The following is a 23613-nucleotide window of genomic DNA, read 5'->3' as shown; positions in this document are numbered from 1 at the left end:
ACCAAAGAAACCAGTGCGCTTGAATTTTATCATGGTGCTGCAACGCACACATTACAATACAAAAAAAAAATTTCCATAGGAAGCCATTGACGTCCCAATATGAAATTTTGCAGAAAAACAGTCAATTGATGTCTTCAAAACATATATAAACTTTTTTTTTTTTTTTAAAAAAAAAAAGTGTTTTTGAGGTTCTCAAAAAAACTTTTTTGTGTTTTTGAAAAATTACAAAATTCAGATGTAATTTCAAATTAAAGTTCATTAAAAGGAGAAGAGAATGACACTAATTGTATCTCTCTAGGTAAATAGTTTTGGATCTACAGCTGTTTAAAAGATTTCAAAATGTCGTCAAATTTTGGAATTTTTTGTTTTTTGAAAGTCAATAACTCAAGAACTAAGCCGAAAAAATCTGAAATTAGGCAGATTTTGTTCTCTTGATACGTACGTACAATGTATAAACAAAAAAATTTAAATAATCTGAATCCTAAAGGTTCAAAAATATTTTTTGTTGGTTGATATGACATGGAATGACCATCTTACAAAACAAAAATTATGATAGTTAGGCCCCGGATTCTTATGTAATTATTTTTTCTTTGCATGTAGCGAAGCAAAAATTACAGATGTCGGTAAATTACAATGTTATGAATGATACACGTGAATTTCATGTTACATATTTTTTTTTCACATTTTGAGGCCGATTACATACTTCCTGTTTACATTACAAATTTTTACATAAAATGCGTTATTTATACCATATTTCTTATTTCATTCAATAAGTAGCTATAATTGTGGGACAAAACTTTCAAATGAATTGTCGCACTAAATGTAGAGGAAAAGAGGGTATTCTGGAATACCATTTTGTAGGCCTTCATGGTAATAATTTCATGAAAAAGACATATTCTTATATGACAACACAGGTAATAGAATTCTGTTTATTATATAGTATCAAGAAGTTCTACTTACGCATACAAAAAAATGTAATCACAAAAAAAAAACGAATAAGGAAAAATGGCGGGAGTTATGGAATAGGAGGGGTATATGGAATACCATTTACTGCAATTGTCATTATAGGCTCATTTGCAGAAATTGCAATTGTAAAGGTCTGTTTCACAGCCTGAACAAACTTCATGAGCCCACATGTCACACATAATACAGTTTACCCAAGTTTCCCCTCTAACGTCCTCGGAAAATTTGTGGTCGCAGAAGATACACGTTGCGTCCTCATCGCCAGGTTGGAGGTGCACAGGAACGGTTTCATCATCACTAGAGTCTTGAAGTTCTATATGATCTGAATCACCAGAACGTGGAGCTAATGACTTCTACAAGCTGCGTGGTCTTTTTACTTTGAAAGTCTTTAGTTGTAGTTTTGGTTACCTGTTAATTTAAGTATTTCATAACCCCCTCCCACGTCCATTTTGAATTTTAAGCGTCTACCACGAAATGACTTGATACAACAGCGAAAATTACTTTCATTCTCAAAATTTAACATTCCATACCTACACGCTATACCATGTTATTAATACTAATTTTCTGTGTGTTCCATATTATCCAATTAGAAAAACATACCTGTAAAGCTTCCTCGAACACACAAAACACCTTTCGACTCAGTACAGCAACACACAAAGAACAGCACAACGCCATACACTGACGTCATAAGCCTTCTTCAACGATGTAGTATAGACGGCCAGCACAAGAGTGCAGCACATAGCAGAACAGTTATAGAGGTATTCCATATACCCCTACCTATTCCATAACCCCTTCCTTTCCTCTATATTTTATTTTTCGCCTATTTGTTCTTTCAATGAGAATATTCTTCTACATTTAAATGCATCTCTCGAAGTGAAATGTATCTGGCAAAATAGGCTAATCAACTCTATTCTAAACTATTGTCATTCACGTTATCAAATCATCAGATTAAAAATGTTTCAATGCTAACACATTAAAATTTCATAATTTGAAGGTAACTTCTTAAAATGTAATAATATTGAGAAGAATATAGTATAATTACATTTTTTTACTGCAGTAACATAAAAATAGTCTGAAATGACACATTTTCTTTACATGTATCAGCAATTTTTATAGCTACATAGTTACGTAGGCCTACATATTTCTCATGTTTTGGCTTCATAAAAATCCGGACCCTAATGATAACAATTCAAAGAATTAAGCGTTAGAGTAAGGTATTGTTTTACAAATTCACCCTGAAAATCTTTCAAAAAGCTTCACTACTTCTATTGTTTACTCGACTGTCAAAATAATGAAGATGGCAGCACTCGAGAGTTGACAGCCGCTGTTGGTCTTTAACACGGGGGGTGGGGGGAGTTAAGGGGGTTGGGGAGGCTGTTTCCAAATTAGCCCTCGGAGAAAGATCAGGGAGAAAGTAGAGAAAGCTTTCTCCGAGGAAGCGTCCAGCGCTTGCCGAAGAAAGGCTCTTCCGAATCATGTCACGAGTTTTCACTTGGCTATTGGACCCTGAAGTATCATTTTCAGACGCGTGAAACTAGTTTTGTCTCCCTTTCTTTGTTTTCTTCAATCTCTTCTCGCCTTTTCTCTCCGTTCGTCGCGTCTCACCCTGTCTGATTCTCTTTCTCCTTTAAGCACGTAATCTATAATGCAAAGTTTTTTGCATTACTTTGATTTCTCATACGGTGTGTAATTTGACCCAATATTTCGTTTCGTGGATGATTTCCAGTTTGTACGTTGATTTAAGAACATAATCTGCTTTTTATAAATATGCAAGGGGGGTAGATTCAGAGAATTCAAGGGCAACCTGACTGGCGAAGTGGTTTCCTCAGCCGCTGCGACGCCAGGGGTCCCGGCTTCGAAACCCGTATGGGCAATGGTATTCTTTGTGAGTGTTCCTTTATCAATTTCATCATATCATCACTCATCCTCATCTTCGCGAATCAATCAGAGTTTTAGAAGAATCGCGCCATTGTTAAACGAAATTGTGGAACTTTAAATATGCTAAGAAATCATTTTTGGTTACCCACTCGAATAAGATGGCCAACATCTAGAAAGATTCCTGCAGAAGTTTCCTGAAATTAGAATCCGGCCGTCATACCAACCAGTGTCCATTCACAGCGCAGAACGGTTATTTTGACAATATCCTGTTTCCCTGTTGGCTGCTTCGGGGAGAAGGGATTTTAATGTTGCCGCTTCTTGGTCAAGCAATAGGCCTAATTGGTTGTTTGCCCGCGAATTCCTTCGTAGGTAAACACGGCAACAGGGGGTCACTGCCATAAAGGTGGTCTCCGCGCCGGATCCTAGGCTGTCCCGGCTATAACAATGGTTACTTTCATGTGATAACGTACAAGATTTTTACGATTTTTTCTTAGTTGTGGAAAAATTACCCTGTTACAAAGTTAGAGACTTGTTTAAGGGTGGTACTGAGACGAAATGCGGTTTTAGTAGTGTCACGGTCTCTTCTCAAGTGTCGAGTGCCTCAAAGGCAAGTCTTCATCTCGTCCTGTAATACTAGAGTTTAAACTGTCAGGATTAAAGTTGGCTAAATGTTCTAGAAAGCAAGGCCAGATTGCACCTAACAGGTTTATATTCTGTGATATGTTTTGTTGATATTATTTGTGAAGTATGACGTTGTTTGATTTATTAGAAAACATGTAGTTACATTTTACATAAAAGATTACAACTCGAGACGAGTTGCCAAGTCTCGTCTTGTCTCACGTCATATCGATACCATCCCTAGTTCCTTAGTCGCAGGTAGAGTGAGTGCTGCAGCGAGAGCATTTCGCCCGAGCGCCAAATAGTTCGTACGGACAACGCTAGATAGCGTACGGAATTGAGAGCTTGCTCGCTCGAACAAAGTGAGCGGTATACATTCGAAGCCCAGTAGTACACGTATAACCGTCATTTGTCTGTGGTATTGGGCTCTCAAGTATGGATCGTGAAATGAAAGACGCAGTGAAATTAAAACATAAGTGAGTAGGCATCATCTTAATGTTAAAATGTAGTTTAGTCTTACCAATACATAGTGATATATGAAGAGATGACTTTGGGCTGAAACTACCAAGGCGGACATTTTACATATATGTGTCTACGATTATTGCCACATTAAAATGATATTCCATTCTATAGACTCGAACGAGTACGATAGAGCGAAAATGATCACACTGATCATATGCCTACTCTAGTCGCAAGCTTCTGATTATATTCTGACAATCTAGTTGGTGTCTTCTGAATTTTCTGTCACCTCTATAAACGCTGGTATCTTCATGTCACCCTCATGCATGTTTTCATCTTTATTTTTACAATACAAGAAGAAGAAGAAGAATGGTAGCATAACAACAATAACCCATTGCTCGACAGCCCTCCCACAATCCTACCTAGAGGTGTGGAGATATTCAACCCGTAATGGGGTGACGTGGGGCCAGCACGTCGAACCCCAAGCCGTTATAAGAGATTTCCGAGACCAGGTTACGCTTCTCACTCGTAGCTCCCCAATTGCCTCACGATGGTGGGTTGCCACCGGTCCTATACACACGCCGAGAACCCAGGCGGACTTGAACCCATGCCGTCCCGCAGTCGGAGTCCAAAGCACAGTGCCTTAGACCGCACGGCCACGGAGGAGAACGAATGGTAGCATCTTCCTGCGAATATTCCTCCAATAGCCTTAGGTTACATAAACAAAGCGATTTCCTTTCCGAGTAAAAAAGTTCAAAATTCCCCTCCAAGCCCGTTACTAACCCATGCGTTTCTCCTAATTCACTCATCCAAAATCTCATTAATCATCATTGGGAAACACGTGGCGGAATGAAGGATGAGTGAGGGACATCAACTCCCATCAGATAGGATTCAGCACCGATCGATCTTCCTTTCCGACATCCGAGAAACAGATCCAAACTTTCAATTCTTCTTTTTCTCTCCCTCATCTTCAGGTCTTCCCCCTTTATCCTTCTATTCCCCCTCCCTCTCCCCAATTCTTCATCGTTTTTACCACTCTTCTTTTTATTCTTTAGAACTTGATAGCATGGTATCGATTGCTTGCCTATCGTCAATCTCTTGGTGGCACCCCCCTCGCTTATCCTTCTGTTCAGACAGCCCAAACACCATCCCTTTTAATTCCAAGGTATCGGATGCAATGGTGCTTATAGCGTTGTCTGTAATTGTTGATCCTATCTCTGAGCACCTTTTTTTTGTATCTGACGGGAACCAACAACAATGAGGGAGATAATCATTTGCACTTCAACAAAGAGATTGCAGATTATTGTTGTCCAATTGAGTAGCATATCAAATAGAGCTATCATATGTTCCTGTTTCCGTTGATCAGAATTTTTTTGTTTGTTTCTTGATTATTTCTTCTTTATTTTATTTATTTTACGAACGGCAGATGTAAACCCATTTACAGTATTCCATGAACACTAATCAATGTAGGTGATGACTGATGAGGTACCTAGAAACTGTAGTTAATTAATACATAGCAAGTACATATGTGAAGTCCATCACATTTTTTTAAAGAAATTGTGTTCATATTTTCAAGGTCTACTTTTATTCTTCCATACTTATAAAAATGTTTTTTTTAAGGCCTCAATAGGCATGAGAAACATATCTGATTTTGTTTCCCTTTCGGAGATCTGTTGTATAGTTCACACATTCCCCTGAGGAGTCCTGATAAGCGATTTATTTATGAGGTTTGCTTTTGTGTTATTGTTAATGTTTTTTCATTATTTTACATTTCAGTTTAGGCATTGGATTTCAGCTTGGATATCTAGGAGTTGAATCTTAAGTCTGACTTACATGAATACAAAATTACCCTAATTGAATTCCAGAAATATTTTTTCGATATCATTAATATTACATACCAAAATCAAGGAATCGAAAGTTCACCCGTTTCCGTTATTGTCATTGAGTTAGTGTTTCAAGTCCACTTTATGCACAGTAACGCTAATCGGTGCTGGACCTACAGTTTAAAGTGGAATCCGAACCACTTGTGCCTCCACCGGGTTCCCCCGGTTCCGAGACGAATGCATCGGCAACAACGTTCAAGTGACGTAGCACTCAGTGGCGGGAAGACCACAGAGGTATGCCTAATGCCGTGTCGTGTGCTCGAGTGAGACATCATAGTGGGTGAATAAGACGAGTGGGGCTAGTCAAAGAACCTTCGTTCTCTGCCTTTCCGAATGATTTAGGAAATTTTAAATACTTTCCATCTGCAAACTAAGTAGGAAAATGTTAATTTCATGAAAGTAACAGCGAGTTGCAATCGACCATGAGATGAATTGAAGCTTCTACGAGTGATGGGCTCATTGTTTTTTCACGCCTTAGCCCTCAAATTTACCGTCCTGCTAACACTTGAGTTCCAACCAACAATACTTGAGTATCAACCAACAGTTATTCAAAGTTGAGTGGCTAAACATGTGAGAAAGTTCAATCCATTTATCTGCCCATGCACTTGATTTGTACTGTTAGACCTTCAACTGTTTTCTTCTGCTCAAGACATAATATCTGGAGCAAAGTGCTTCTCCAAGCAGTCCAAAAATAAGTACCTTCCAGTTCCGAAGGCACATAATAATAATAAGAATATAGGAGGCAACTTATACGAAGCATCATTGCTATTCCTTAATGCTGTGGAACCAACCGCCTGTGAATGCAGCCACAAACATAAAAAGCAATGTGGCATCCACACACATTCCCTTCCTTTGTACAGATATTGCGCAAGAAAATTCCTCCACCCCATCCACTTCGGAAGTGGGTTTTGGCCTCACGTAGCGCCGTTATGACTCCAGAGATGATGAGGAAGGAGGTTCCGGGGTGGTAATAATGCCGGAACCCGGAAACAATTTCAATGTGTGTATCTCGGGGATTTCCCTGTTTCTTTTCCGGGGAGGAAGGCGAATATTTGACTGTCCTTGCGGGTTCGCGTTGAACGTCCTTGTAATTGAAAACGCTCGTTCCTGCTGTATGCATTAGAGATTTTGTTCGTCACTTGCATTGGAGAAGTTCCATATGAGTGTACGTGGTGTATGAATTATTATAGACGGTTCCTTGTTTTTTTGGAGATTGTCACGTGCCAGTTTCGATGAGACAATGAAAGTTGCAAGGAGGAATGGTTTCTCGGAATCGACGAGAGATGGCAGCACGCTATATAAAAGGAGCAAAGGAAATTATAAAAAACTTAGAGCGGAGAAGAGGGATTATATATATTATAGTAAATTGAGAAATATATAAAAGAAGAGTTCAAATACTATAAAAGAAGTAAATAGAATGTTGTATATAGTAAATTAAAAGAATTAAGAATATGGCCGCATATGAAACGTTTAGGAAAGTTATTAAGTAAACGAACGAATTCAGAAATCTATCTCTTTTTATTTTCCTGAGGAGAACATCGTCAGTGTTTTGGTTGTTTGTCCCCGGTGGCGCTGTGTCAAATTAGACGCCCCGAAACACTTTTCGGTTGCGCTCTTTATTAGTCGCACTGGGCCATTGGCAGCGCTTGTTATTAGCGATCCTGGTTATTCCCCTTTGGTCGTCAAATAGGAGGTTGCGCTATTGTCAGTTTAGTCGACCCTACTCTTTCTACAAGTATAGCTTGTATTGTTTGACAAAGAAGCGGGGGGAAAGCGAGCACATAAATAAGATTACGCTTTAAAGGAAGATAATAAATTAAACGAAGAAAAGAAGAAGAAGCCTATTCGATAATTAAAGAAGAAGAAGCCTTTTGATGATAAAAGATGAAGAAATTCAAAGAAAAAGGAGCCCTTTTCCATATTAAAAGAAGAAGAAGCCGTTCCCATAATAAAAGAAGAAGAAGCGTTTTCCATATTAAAAGAAGAAGAAGCCTTTTAGAAGAAGAAGAAGCCTTTTCCATAATAAAAGAAGAAGAAGCTTTTCCATATTAAAAGAAGAAGAAGCCTTTTAAAAGAAGAAGAAGCCATTTAAAAGAAGAAGAAGCCTTTTTGATAAAAGAAGAAGAAGCCTTTCCGATTATACATATATATATATATATTCTCTGTATTTTGTCAAGTTCTCAGAATATAGATCCGCATTTTACTATATCCTCTTGGCTATAAAACGCTTTCTTATTTGGAATTCTCAAACAAAGAACCTATCCCCCTGAGATTAAGATATCTGTAGCCGTGGTAAATAACATGTAAGTACGTACCCACAAGTGGCGTAGCAAGATCTGTGATTTCTCTGCGCGAATCCTGATTGTCCATAGTCATACGTAGTGCTAACCATATGGGTACATCGGTGACCAACAGTATTGAATGGTTCCCAACATGGATGCAACTTGAGAACTAACTTTTTGTGGGTGGGAGTTGGGGGCAGAATTAAAAAGTTTTTTTTGCCAATAAAAATTGCGTCCAGAACTATTTTGCTAAATAGCTGTTAAATATGAGAAATCATAATAATTAGTCATTACTTTGCTTCTCATGTCCGAGGAGGTTAATAAAAGTACCAAAGTACCATTAACTTGTAAATTTTAATAAACCTGCAAATTTTGGGATACAAGTGCCCCGCTTGCTTTCACCACGTTACGCCTATGGTACCCAATGGACATGGATGTTTCTTTGTGAGGTGTTCCAGCGTAGCCTACTGGTTAGCGCTATGACCTTTGGTGCCAACGATCCCGAGTTCGATCCCCGGAAGGAGCTTCTATGTTTCACTCCATTGTAATGGTCTGTGCCGACTCGGTGGCGGACCGCGATCTCGACACCGAAGTTCCCGGCCTGGGCATTCTTTGTGAGTTTCTTCACCCGACCATCACTCATCTTCATCTTCGCGATCAGCTAAAGGTGGCAGAAAAACGACATAAAACAACAACATTACAAGTACAAATAGTCATAGTGTTTATAACTAGGTTTAATAAACCTTGGGTTAAAGATGCATCATCTACGTTGTAATTTATATTTCCTGAGAAGGTTCAGTGTAGCCAAGGCATATTCAATTATTTATTCTTTCCAAAATTTACAAGAGTAGTACAAATTTTGGGAAGGTAATTATTATCAAAATAATTCTACAAGCTAGAATGAGTTACATAAAAGAGAAAATTTGTATGATAATGTATGCTCTTTTGAGGCACATAGCGTTGCTTAGTTTGTTCATAACATGAATTTATACAAAGAATATTTTATGAACATATCACGCTTACCACAATAAAATATCCAGAGTCACGATAATCCCAGTCTTAATAACAATATTTTAATTTTCCAACAAGAAGTCATTTCTTTCTACAATTTGACCAGTGCTACTCTGTATTTATACGTTTTCGTTCTCTACATACCGCCAGCGACCTCTCTTGATCGAGCGCTGATTTACAAGATTTCTGTACGATTCAGGTCTATGGAAGTGTACCCATATCAGTGGTGGAATCTTCCACACCGCAAAAGGAAACTTCACATGTCGTTAGCAGTGCAAGGGCTAGTTAGCACATTTCTCCCATACTGAAAAGAAGTTTACAGATACTATCGCCCATTTCTAACAAGCCAACGGAAAGTAACGATATTCTGTGACTCAGCAGAGCTGAGCAAGAAATGAGGTGTCAAAAAGGCAAACAAGATAGATATCGCCAGACACCAAGAATCATCATGGCCGCTATGTTTGAAGGTACGTAAAAGCCGTTCTCCTTTTGTAGGCATGGAGAATGGCAATTGACCGACCACTCCCCCCCCCCCCCCCTTACAGTTGCTAACAACTCTGCAATAATTCTGACACTTTGAATTAAAAGTTCCAGTTCGAGTAAATGACGGTCGGATCCGTTATTGAAAGTGTTGAAGTTTCTAGTTACAGTGTTGCCAAAACATATGAGTAAAATGGACACGATTTCGTAGAATAAAAACACAAATTTCAAATTATTAGGATAGTATATTAGGATAGGAAACATACTGTCAACTTGAGGTTGATTACTAAATAATTACGAAAAGGACCGAATATATCGAATATATACGTATAGTGTTAGCAGTGGCGGCAATTAGGGGGCAGTTGCCCCCCCCCAACTTTTCGCCACTTTTGCCCCCGTACTATCGTATCTACAAAGGAAAATAAACTGTCTTTGCCTCCCCAGTTTTGACATCCCCCCCCCCCCTCCATCCTCGGTTTTGGAACCCAATCGTCGCCACTGAGCGTTAGTAATGAGTACGCAAAATTATGGTCTGGAAGGGAAAAAATAGGTTCTGAAATTTTTTTCAAAAATGTGCAAAGAAAGATAATTATAAAATGCTTTTATTCAGGTCTAAACCAGTTACATTAACATTGTTTATTCAACACTGTGGCGCAGTGGTAGCGTCGTCGCCTTGTAATCAAGTGATCCCGGGTTCGATACCCGGTGTTGGCACATAGTGGTTCGGATCCCTCTTTAAACTGTAGGTCCAGTCCCGAGTAGCCTTACTGTGCATAAAGTGGACTTAAACACCAACTGAATCAATCCATGAACACTGTAGCAAATAACATAATTAGGGTAAGGTGGTACATTTTCGATCACAAAAAATTAAATTCAATATGACTTGAAAAAAATAGGCAGAAAAATTACAGTTTTTGCACCAATGAAATGCTTACCTTTTACTAAAGACTCTGGCATAATATGACATTTTTAGTTCTGCTTCTGTAGACAGCAGAACGAAATTTAGGTCGGATAAATTTTGATTAGAATTGTACCTAGGTAGGTACAAATCTGATCACCGTGCAGTACAATTTGGATCAACATTTAATGACGAAGGAGTATCCTTAATATATATACTACAAGTGCAACTTCTTCTATGGCGTAGCCCGTAGGCCTACAGGAGCAAAATAAAAGCAAACTGCATGTTCTGTTAGTTTAATAACTCTGTTTTCATCCTTACATAATTCAAAATATAGGAAAAGTATGTATAGCTATGCCTAAAGTTTGTAGCACTCCACATTCTTCCATAACATTGTAAAGTAATGTGAAATATCGTTCAGTGTCTGTTCTGGCTAATCCCTGAGCACAAGATCTTGAAAAGCCTTGCAGTTTTTTTAACGTCAGTGTGGAATGTCTTCTCATGAATGCCCGAAAAAAATCTATTCCAGCAATATTGTTCTCACCCCAAGGGTGGGTCACATTATTTTCTACTGCAAAAGAGTACGCAGCTACCCGCACCTCCTTCGGTGTCAATCCCAGTCCTTGCCCTTCCAGATACATCAGTATCTCCACAATTGCGTCTTCCATCTGCATGGAGAAAACTGTTGGATGGGCAACATCAATCCTGGAAGGGGAAGGAACACCCACTGCTTCTTGACGTGCCATCGTTACTTTGTTTTGGAGGGTGGCAAATAAAACATGATAAAGTTGCGATGCTCCGAGTATAGATAAGTGCCCCTCCAGATTACTCTGCACTGCATTTCCGAGAACTGGACGAATACTGTTGATATACCTTCTTCGGTGTTCGTTTGCGAGGCATCTGTAACAATCAATTGAACAACGCATTTACTTTGTGAAGTAATGTGTTACACGGGTTACGTTAATGGAACTCAAACTGTATAACTCCCTGATCGAAATTGTACCATTTCCGCCGATCGAATATGTACCACTTTGTGCATGGAAACAAATATTTCTTTAGTTCCCTTATCTCTCACCATATGGCTACACATGTAACGTGCTACAGCCACCACATGCTTGTCCACGTTTGACTTGAATTTCGCTGTCCTACGTTCACGCATAAACACAGGGCACGCAAAATGACAGGCAGACATTTATATACCTACTCACCTTGCCATACTTAATTACGTCTGTTTCTCCAGGTTTTCCGTAGAATTTCTCGATGTTTCTGCACAACACACCTGACAGCACACGCAACAACTCTCATTCCTCAAATCAGTGTTGTCAGTAACAAGAAACAAAACATTCGACTTTTTAAAACGGGTGATCGAAATAGTACCTATATCGAAAATGTACCGCCATACCCTAGTAATTAGCCATATATAATTAACATTATACCATTTTATAGCTCTCGTTCTGCTCTACAAAATGACACTATAGGATTTTATATAGCTGCTCAAGAAGAGTCCAATATTTTAACAAAACATGAAAGAAAAGTAAGAGAAAAGGTGCTGAAACATCAAATATGGGTTAAAAATGGGATAAATGCTCTAATCTCGCAAAAAGGTGCAACAAAGTGTGTTCATTTACTTGATTCCATGCCCTAAAATACGGTCGATATGAAAACAGCTACATCTTTGGAAAGGTGCTGCACCTTAAAATCCGTTCCTTAGTAATGACAGTCAAGGTACGAATAGTTGAATGACTGTCAGACAAAAAAATGTACAGAGAATTTGAGTAACGAAAACAAGAAAAAGAAACTATAAAAGCAAGTGGGGAACATCGGAATTGCTAATGATGCAGAGAATAAAATTAACCGAGGGGCGTCGCCATCGGGGTGGCGAGGATGGGCTCTACGGTACGCACCGAAAGATTCTACATGAGACATTTTCAAAATCATACATAGTTGACAAGAATTACACATACACACGCAGAGGGGGGGGGGGAGATAATAAAATGTGTGATAAAGAATGAGACAGAATATCGAAAGAAAAATAGAAACAAAGAAATGCAGAGGAAGAAAAAAGAAGATACAGATGAAGAAAGAGATAGAAATAAGGAGAAACGAGATAAAAGAAAGAAAGAGAGAGAGAAAAGGTAGAAACAAGGAATGGATAAACACAAAGTTGCATTCTACTTACAGGAAAAAACGGATCGTTAAATTTGGAATAAACTACAGACTTTGTAACCCTGCCCCCGTGTCAGGGCAACAGTGTTTTTTTTTTCCTTATTTAAATATTTTATTAATATATATGTGTGTGATTAGTGTAAATCAATTTATTATGTAATTTTAGGTTCGTATTATTCCATGTATAAATACCATGTAGCTCTCTGTTCTTGCTTCGTGTTTCGAACGTTCAGAAGAAAGGCGGGCAGTTTAGCTGTTAAAGATTAAAAATTTTGAAAGAAGGGCGGTTGGCAACAGACGCCAACAAAACGTATATAAACTCCCAGATGAGAGTAGGGGAGGTCGGCTGTTGGAACTGAGACTTGGAAGGGAGAGGCTGTTTTTGCTTCGGTTAGCTAGGACCGGAGGACAGGTCTCCCGAAACGGATGCTGTAAGAGATTGGATTGCCGGGCAAGCTAGTGCCTTGGTGTCCAGTTTACAGGTAAAAAGGTAGTTGTACTGGATATTATTTTGAAGTAATTACGGTGCGCCGGGCAGCCTAGTGCCTTGTCACCGTGGAGGTTGAGAAATGTACACGTCGGGCGGCCTAGCGCCTGTTAAGACGTTTCTTGGAGTAACGCGAGTCTACCTTGTGACAAGCGTACTTCAGATGTAATTCATGAAATGTAAAGCATCCAGGTACAAACAATAGAGATTCCAACATCAAAAATTAGAGTTTTGGCCCGATAAATAATTAGAGAAATGAACGTTCGGAAACGACTTGTATACTTTAAATTTTACGTTAATTAAACTATAGAAATTATCCAAAATTTCCGTTTTTAATTTCACGCATGCTGGACAAGGTAATATATCCCCCTGATCATAAAGGTTTCGCAAAGGTTATCCGTTGTCTCTTGTAGTTAATTATATAATTATGTTGACTTGTAGCTACCCACGTGCATTGTCGTACAAAGAAAGATACCCCTAGACAAATCTGAGCCGAGTACGAAGTGCACCGAACCTCGAGTACGGAGGTAAAGTGTGGGGTGGCAGGATAGTAACAACTTACGTTACAAATAAAAGAACACCGATATGCCTATTGGGATAATCGCGTGAATGATGAACTCAATGATGGAACAAACATGCTTTAACCAGGGTTCACTATGGAATCTTTGGCTTCGTGGTTCGATACACTGACCATATACGCATACATCGGCAGATACTGAGAGTATTTTTTAAGTCAGTACGGCATTTAAGAATTGTTATTTTTTTCTTATTGTCGTAGCAATTTTACTTGTCAATGCAGGATACTGTCATAATTCTCCGTACCTATTCATACCTTTTACCAACTAAGTTCAAGTAAACCGAGTCGTTGTCTTTTATTGTTTATATCAATTCCTTTCCTTCCTTTCTCACAATGTCATTTTTTCCTTTAGATTTTCCTGATCATTCACCACCTTTCTATCAGAAATTTTTTCTCACTTTGTTTTATGTATTCCTACAGCAACTTACAGAAACTTTTCGTTATGGTGCTGTCATCTATATTCACCCTTTTAACTTAAGTTCTCTGCTTTTGTGATTTGTGACGACGTTGACAAGATATAAAAAGACAAGGCAACTGTAAGAATGTCAAATCTATAATAATAATTATTGTGGAGATAGTATGGTTCCCAGCCAGACAAAATTCTGGACTGAAACGTTGGATCTGATAACGTTTCTTGATTTGATGAGCAAGCGCGTTTCTATTGACACCGTGGACTAGCCATCTCTTTACACTAGTATATGCATAAAAATAATAACGGAAATTTACCGCTCTCCAGAAATTTGCACCACGCCGTGCTCGGATTGTACCGAGGCGGCCTTGTAAAAATCGAGATGTGCAGACACGTCGAGACGAGGCCAAGAACGACAGAGACTTCTGTAAAGTCGAGACGGGACCACGACTTAGTGTCCAAGACTTTCAATCTCGTTAAATTCCAACAATTTATTTACAGATACGCCACATATTTTGTTTATAGTAAGTACAAAGTCGATCCATTAGTGACAATTGTTAACTTGTACTATGTGGCGGTGTATATATATATGAATATTCAGGATGAAATTTGGTTTTAAAATGGCTCGTATCGTTAAAACGAGACGTCAAACAGAGGAACGTTTACCTTAGTGACCTCTATACGACTTGTTCGGTGACACTTGTTAAGTGTTGTTTATAGTGTACATTTCGAGACTCGACACGATACCGAGGGAAGGCCACAAAATCCTGGTAACGCAAATCCGGCTAGAAAATTATCCGGATTTGGCCATATTAGTTCATGTATCGACACGAGAACGAGACGAGACCGAGACACTGTCAAGTCTAGTCTCGTTTCGTCTCGGTATCACCCACAATACAGGGATGGCCACAAAATCCGGATAACGGATACTCGGATTTAAATTTATCCGTTATCTGCAACGAATAATCCGGATATTCGTATATCCTGAGAATTCAGATATCCGAATAATTATAATATCAGGATAACCCGCATATAGAATTTGGATATCTGGAAAGAACAGATTTGTAGAAAATCCGTACAGTAAAATAACAAAATAACGAGTAAAAGAATATGTGGATAGCCCGCAAAAACGGATATCCGATATCCGTATATTTGAAATACGGATACAAAATTATCCGATATCCGCATTTGGCCATACGAGATCCCGAGAAAGAAAAATAATGATTGAAAGCTCTGTAAGAATTCCGAACACCTAGCTCAATCTTTGAGTGTAATAAGATGCAGTTTCACCGGTTGTTTACTGATAACGTAACACCAGCGGATCCAATTTCGTTGCCTTTCTCGTCCGGACACTTGAAGCAGCCAGCAGTTAGTGTCGCCACGGAGTCCACCGGGTCATCATTAATCATCTTCGTCGCCGCGAAGAGGGGGGGGGGGCAAAAATAAAAGAGTGGAGGGGGAACCCATCTTGCAACCCTGATGCATGTCGGTCGTAATTGAAACAAAACAGACGAGGCTGCGCATCGTGGACTCCCATTACGGGAGTCGGTTCCTGTTGATGGACGATTTCAATCTTAATAACCAACTCGACGGTCGACGTCGTCTGAAAACTGACCTCCGGAAGAGGGTGTGCCACACCCGGATTCGTATCAAATCCATAATTGGTACAACCTCCGTGTGGGAAGGAGGGATCGACGGAAACCAACGCATTCTGGTTGCCATGCACACCAAGCTTGGACACTGCCGACGCCTTAACAATACGGCGAACAATATTTTATATAGAAATTTCAATATACCAATATGGACCCATGAAATCAATGAGAAGGGGGTGTCATAAAGGTAGCCGTATACAGCGGCGTGCCCAGGATTTTCGAAAGATGGGGGTTACGTATATATCTTTTTAGTAGTTACCCCTTATTTTGCCACCTTTTCTTGTCTTTGACGTTCTCTTTTTTTAGGAATACTTGACCAAAAAGGGGGAGGGGGTTGACGTGAAGTTGAGGAAAGCAAAATAAAGTTTTAAAATGTATTTGGGTAGGCAAAGGTGGCAAATTTTCGGTGTTTCGGAATCGCGAATTATGCCATTTTTTCAGAATAACAACGAATTTTGCACTTTAACACAAAAAACGCCGCGTAATATACAATATAAACTGGCGATAACACTTCTTCTGTTCAAAAAGACCTATAGCTGAAGCACTATTCTGTCATTTGTGGTGTGGCTGGTGATGGTTCAATTCAAGAGAGATTACCACGCTTCATGTATTGCAGTTTGGCACAGACAAGACTGAGTGTTTAACGTCGTCCTGCTATAGAATTCGCGATCTTCCCAGAAGGGACATTTCGTAGGAAGGGGAAAATTTTCACCTGTTGTTTTTCGGGTAGGGCGTGTATGTACACGAAACCGTCGCAGAGATATTTTTTGGCATTGTTAGGGAAATGTTATCTGTATGATTGTGTTCAAAGATTTAGGTGTTATCATTCAATACGCACTTCATATTTAGTGGCTGATGAAATGAAATAGTTTTCCAAATGGAAGAAATTTGGTCATTTAATTATCACAAAGGTAGGCCATATATATTATTTTGTCATTACAACTAAAATTTGTCTCGATTTTGCATGTAAAAATAGCACCGATTTTAAATTAATAACTCCGAATTTTTCCCTGAAAATAACATCGAATGGCCATTTCTCAGTATAGTTTTCATTTTAATAATTTTTTAGGTTTGTGATTTTCCCTAAGGGTAAAGTACCACGTCACAACAAATTGTGCAGTCTCCTTATGCATTAAAGTTGGAACTCATTCTAGCTTGTTCCATTATTTTGATAATAATTACCTTCCCAAAATTTGTACTACTCTTGTAAATTTTGGAAAGAATATATAATTGAATATGCTTTACATCACATTTACTTTAGAGCATAAAGATGCAACACTGTCAGGAAAAACTACGATCTTTTATCTTTGGGGCATCAAGTACTACATATCAATTCATGTTGTAAATTACTGCACATATTTAATATTTCAGTTGCTCTTTGCAATGGTGAAGTAATACATAACTCTTCTGGTTAAAATGTACTTAAATGACTAATTTCAATATATGACACACTATTATTGGTTTCTTAACTTCCAAAGCAACCTTGAACTCCTTTATTACCAACAAATGTTGGTCCGCAGGTCTGGCAACATGGCAAAGGTGCTGCCATCTGTGATCGAAAAGTTATCACAAAACTGCCTTTAGTACAGCCTTAAGGTTCATGCTTCTTGAACTCACTGGCGTTATAACTTACTTAACAATGTAGCACGAACAAAATGGTTTTCACAATACAAAAGAGAAAGGTTAGGAATCACTTGTCCATTCTACTGCCGATCTCCCTGTGTGCTGCGACGCCAGGAGTCCCGGTTTCGAATCTCGACCTGGGCATGGATGGGTGTTCTTTGTGAGATCCTTTCATCATATCATCACTCATCCTCATCTTCGCGATTAGCCAAAAGTGACAGGAAAGCGAAGTAAAGTAAACCAAATCAATCAATCCATTTTACTGGGAGGTAGTTGTGTTCATTGAGGACCAGGGGCGAATTAACGACTCAGGTACTTGGGAATGCCTTTTTGTTGTTGTTGCGCTACATTTCACATAATTACTCCTTGTAACCACTATTTGCACATAGCGCCAGAGTTTGCACCGAGTATTTGGCACATACTGGGTTGAAGGCGCTGGAGCATCCTCCCTACAGTCCAGACGTCGCTCCATGCGACTTCTCGTTATCCCCTTGCGTCAAGAACAAGCTAAGAGGGACATGGTATTTCAACGAAGAGGACCTTGGAAGATCGTGGGATGATGAGTGTGCCCAGCTCCCTGAGGAAATGGTGAAGAGTTGGTTCGACGACTGGTTTCGAAGGCTGAAGAAGTGTGGTGGAATGTACTTTGAAACGTGGAAATTCATGGTGTATTCATTGCAAAACTTTCCTCGCACCCTTTGTATTTATTTATTTAGTACATAAAGAAGCTCAATGTTGCATTTGATCAAGAAAAGCATTATTGATTCCCACGGTATTATGCCACAAATATATCTGTATCGTCGGAAAATAAACTAATCTCCTATCTCTCCCTTCACCTTCAGTTTCTGGAAAACTACCAAAACAACTATTTTTGTGAAGTGTGTCCAGCGAGAAGCCCAGATACTACCATAATCCTAGGAACAGCAATTGTAAGGCCATCTATCCAAGGCCCAGCATCGGTCCACCCTCGGTGGAAGCTGCACACAAAAAAGGGAGGACGTAGTTTATGCATCAAGTCGGCCGCTGACCCCGGCGTCATCTTGCAGTTAATCGACTCCTGCCGGGACAAAACACGGTCGAGAGTGTATTACATTGCCGCTTTATGTTCGCGACGCCGGAACCTGTGGAATCCGGTAATGTCGTGTTCCAGCCGGCTGCCGGAATCATCATGCTTCCAGAAACATGCGGGGTCGGTGATAAAAATTTGCCCTTTTGTGAATTTGGGTGACTGTAACTGGTGCGCTCTCGTTGCTGGGGTATGTGAGGGTGTGTACGAGTGCTGTAAACTGCAGTAGTTCCTCTCGAGATACAACATATGCAAAGATAACAAAGAAAAATGTGACATTAGGGTCCAAATACTTTTGTTTTACAAAGTTTATTGTTTTACGACAGTCAGCTAAACTTAACTTAAACTGTCCCTACTCACCCAAAACGTTATAACTAGGTTGGACAGTTTTATCTCACTGTTCTACAATGCTCAACTTATACTCTTACCTTATACTTTCAAGTTCGAAATAAAAGTATAAGTTGAGCATTTTAGAACAAAGTTGGAGTAAGATATTTTCATGCGTCAACTTCGAATTTGCAGTATCGGGTCTTGTAATGATGTGCAATATTTCGGTTACTGTTACAAATAATATATTATCTAGCAGAGGTAGTTTAGGTCGAAGAAAAGGAAATTATTATTGACAAGATAACCATGCCAGTGCCTTAACCATTAGTGAGTACAGGTCCATTGGTTCGATATATAATTAGACAGTGCCATCTCGGAGAAAATGGTCATTACTTATTGTACTATAATAACAGTGGAACACTTCTAATTCGAACTGCACACAAAGAGGGTGGACAATCCCACATTATTGAGGACAGGATGGAGGCTGCATACCAGCAAACACAAACTTTCTCTTCCTTACGACTGTCCCTGGAAAGCTGCCTTCGAACTATATGAATAGAAGTTTCGAAAATTCGAATTACATATGGCTTTTTAATATTTGTTTGAATAGGAATTTTAAGGGGGATAAACTTCTGTTCGAATTACCGATTGATTCGAATTATCCAAGTTCGAATTGAAAAGAGTTCACCACTTTATATCGGAAACTACTAACATGAACACGTGATGAGAAAGTACTATGTAGTAGCCTGTCAATCGAATGAACAACATGGCCAATACAGCCTCTCAAGCGAAGGCCCCTAACCACACGGTGATTCACATCTACGCTCAAGCAACACTCAGGTGACTCTCCCGCTAACGCTCCGCTCACGGTCAGAAGCAGTCAAGCTTCGCCCCAGTCAAGGTACGATCAACGTGAGTCTGTTGTTGGTTTCTTCACAGAGTACACCGATTTTTCTGTATAAAAAGCCTGCCGATTGTGCTAACTGCAATGTTTAAGATATTTTCAACGACGGACTTGGCTATTGCAGCACTGGCGTTAATTAGAAGAAAATGACAAAGAAGAAAAAGAATTGCGAAAGCGGGGATTCGACTCGGTTGATTTACTTCGCTTTTATGCCAGTTTTGACTAATCTTGAGGATGAGAATGAGTGGTAATATGATTAAATTGATGAAGGAACATCGCAATGAAGCATTTAGAAAACAAAAGCAAGTCATTAGGATTATAGCAGGAATAAAGACTAGGGAATCGTGCAAAACGTTGTTTAAGAAATACAAAATATTAATAATCCCTTCACTATACATAATATATGAAATGGCATTATATGCGAGAAAAAAATATTACGCTACGAAGTTCAATAGAACATACATATAACATCCGAAACAAACAGCTTCTAAAGCCATTCTTCACGAGGCTAACATTAGTTCAAGAAGGACCCGAACAGATGGCATTTAAATTATTCAACCATTTACCAAATGATATAAAAGCAGAAAGTATGACAAGTTCCAAAAACAAATGTAAAAGAAACTATTAGTTAATAAGGAATATTATAGCGTTAGTGTATATCTAGATTGTAAATTATAGAAACTTTGTAATTATATTTTATATATGAACTGTACTGAACCCTCCAAATACCAATGGATATGGTTTATATGGAGTAATAAATTCAAATTCAACGATCGAGCTTCGCAAAATAAAGCTCCGCCGCCTCACGCTCCAGTCAAATATTCTTTCCATCCGATCGTGAACGAAGTGCGAGCTGAGCGTGATCGAACGAACCTTGACCGGAGAATCAGGTGTGAATGCTTCTCTTTAAAAATCATACAACGAGCGTTACTAGAGTGTATGTGGGAATCAAGCTTTACATAATTTCTTTCGTGATCGGCTTGTCAGCACCAAAGTAATCATTGTGCGCCATTTTATACGAAACTAGATATAACGTTCTGTATGTTCCATTTCATATAATGTTATTCCCAAGAATAAATACAGGGCAGTTTTTATGTAGAGGTTGGGAGGATTCTCTGCAATCTTTGAAACAGAAGTAACTTTTCTTTCTTGTGCGTAAGCGTAAAGTAACTTTGTAATCAAGATGTCAGTGGTTCGTATTCCAACGAGGGACACATTTCATTGGTTCAGTATATCTGATGTGGTGGCTGTTCGGTGGGTATTAAACCTAGAATAACTCAATAAAAATACACTAAAAGTAAAGATTCGTGAAGGAAACCGTCCTCGGATGTTAGAGACGACAAAAACTCCTGACCTACATCGGTCCACACTGAAAAGATGTAAGAATTGAAGACGAGAATAATATTTCGAAAAAGAAAAAGGGGGAGGTTACCGTAAGGTGCCAAAGTGTCCGGTAATGGTGGAAAAAGTGGGGGGAGGTGGAATGAGACCATCTTCTCGACTTCCCTCCATTTGTTCCAGCCACTTGCTCTTGAAAAGATCCCTTCGTCTTCTCCTCTGTAACTCTCCATTTTGTTGGTTCCGCAAAGACGATTCCGGGATTTATCTCTTTGGGGCTGGCAAGCTGCGCGGAAACATGGGACTCCCCGCCGTGCTAGGTTCGTAATATCCGAGGTTAAAATTCTGCTGCGGGGAGCGGCTCAGCGACGGAAACAAAAGCAGACGGAATAAGTAGAAAAAGACCCAAAAAAATAAGCGAAAATAGGGCGCCACCCCTTTTTCACCGACGCAGGAATTTCCAAGGTTTGGTATCAAGGGAAGAGAGTGGCATCGTTATGGCTACACGCCTGGGACGATATCGGAAATTTGCAAAAACGATGTATCCTCAGTCTTGTTCTTCACTCTCATGATATTGGCTATGTGTCATCTGAAGCAGTGGCTGACCAAGGAATGACACTCGAGAGTGACCGGAAATCTTTTCTAATCAACATCATCATAGTTTTTATATAAACCATGTACTATATACAGGGTGTCATCAAAATGGCTTCCGCGGAGTACAAATGCGTATAGAGGACACGAAGAACAACTCTTCTCAGTACCATTTTTGTCGTTAGTACTGAGAATATCCTGAAGGCCTATACAATTAGGAACAAATAATAATAATTCGGTATTACAATACGTTTAAAATACAACGATAACATCTTACACTACTGAATATAAATGCAATAATTAGGTACAAACAATAAATATAGACTAAAAGAATGTGTAAACAAATGTATATTAAATCTATCCTGGACATTTAAGAGCGACAGTCGTCCCTCTGTGGATCCGCAGCTCTCCCCAATCCCAAATATACGAGCAGTAGCAATACGAGTATATACATACATTTCACAGTTGTTCAGATCTAATTTAAACTGTTCTCTCATTATTTTGATTCATTGATTGACTTACTTTATTTTACTTCGCTTCTTGTGCCACGTTTGACTAATTTGCCAAGATTGGGACGAGTGATGATATGATAAAATTGATGAATAGACAGTCACAAACATCCATGCCCAGGCCAGGATTCGAACCCGGGACCCCTGGCGTCGTAGCACGATGTGCTAACCACTCCGCCACGCAGACTGGGGATTTATTTTGAGAAAACAATTTTATTTGTAACAAAATATCGCTACAATTTCACCCATTACAATTACATGACCTTTTTTCATATATCGCAGTAGGCAAGCGCGGCCCTGCCCCCCCCCCTCTCCGGGACAATTGCCTGAGACTATGTACCTCGTACACTCACCTCACTTAGTATTCCGGCCAGGCACGTAGCCTGGGGACTGAAGCCTCCCCGAAATCATTCAAATATCTAATTTAAATAGTGTACAGTGGTAATTAATTTTACTTTATTAGCAGGATTAAACATCTTGTGCATTAAGTTGTAATACAACCTCTGACAATAAAGTTCGGTGAATGATCCTGAATATCGAAAGTAGACGAATTCTTAATGAAACCTATCTTACTGTCCTTCGAAGTAGTCCCCTCCCATGGCTATGCACCGTTGAGAACGGCTATACATGTCCTGGAAACTTTTAGAAAAGTCTTCTTTCGGGATGGTGTTCAAGACCCTCGTCACGTTCCGTTGGATGTCCGGAATATATTCAAATCTCTGACCTTTCAAAGCGATTTTGAGGCGTGGGAAGAGAAAGAAATCTGGAGGATTCAGATCCAAATTTCTTGCAATGCATTGCTACAGAGGATGAGAGCTGGTGTGTGAGGTACGACCCTGAAACGAAACGCCAAAGCATGGAATGGCGTTCTCCTGCATCACCCCGTCGGAAGAAGGCCAAGGCGGAAAAATTGTTGTTCCCTCCGGCAGGAATTCCTTGTGGATCATGCCATCACTGTCAAAGAAAGTGATAAGCATCGTCTTGATGCGTGATTTTTACGCCTTGACCTTCTTCCGACGGGGTGATGCAGGAGAACGCCATTCCATGCTTTGGCGTTTCGTTTAAGGGTCGTACCTCACACACCAGCTCTCATCCTCTGTAGCAATGCATTGCAAGAAATTTGGATCTGAATCCTCCAGATTTCTTTCTCTTCCCACGCCTCAAAATCGCTTTGAAAGGTCAGAGATTTGAAGATATTCCGGACATCCAACGGAACGTGACGAGGGTCTTGAACACCATCCCGAAAGAAGACTTTTCTAAACGTTTCCAGGACATGTACAGCCGTTCTCAACGGTGCATAGCCATGGGAGGGGACTACTTCGAAGGACACTAAGGTAGGTTTCATTAAGAATTCGTCTACCTTCGATATTCAGGATCATTCACCGAACTTTATTGTCAGAGGCTGTATATTAAGAAATTCATCTTCAGTTCTTCTTCCCTCCCTCCCCCATTTTTTTGCCTTAGGGCGGCTGCTCATAAGGGATGAGCCCCC

Source organism: Lepisma saccharinum, chromosome 6 (assembly GCF_977018435.1).
Source record: "Lepisma saccharinum chromosome 6, izLepSacc3.1, whole genome shotgun sequence".
Taxonomy (NCBI): Eukaryota; Metazoa; Arthropoda; class Insecta; order Zygentoma; family Lepismatidae; genus Lepisma; species Lepisma saccharinum.
The sequence above is the reverse complement of the archived record's forward strand: the minus strand, read 5'-3'. Positions refer to the sequence as shown.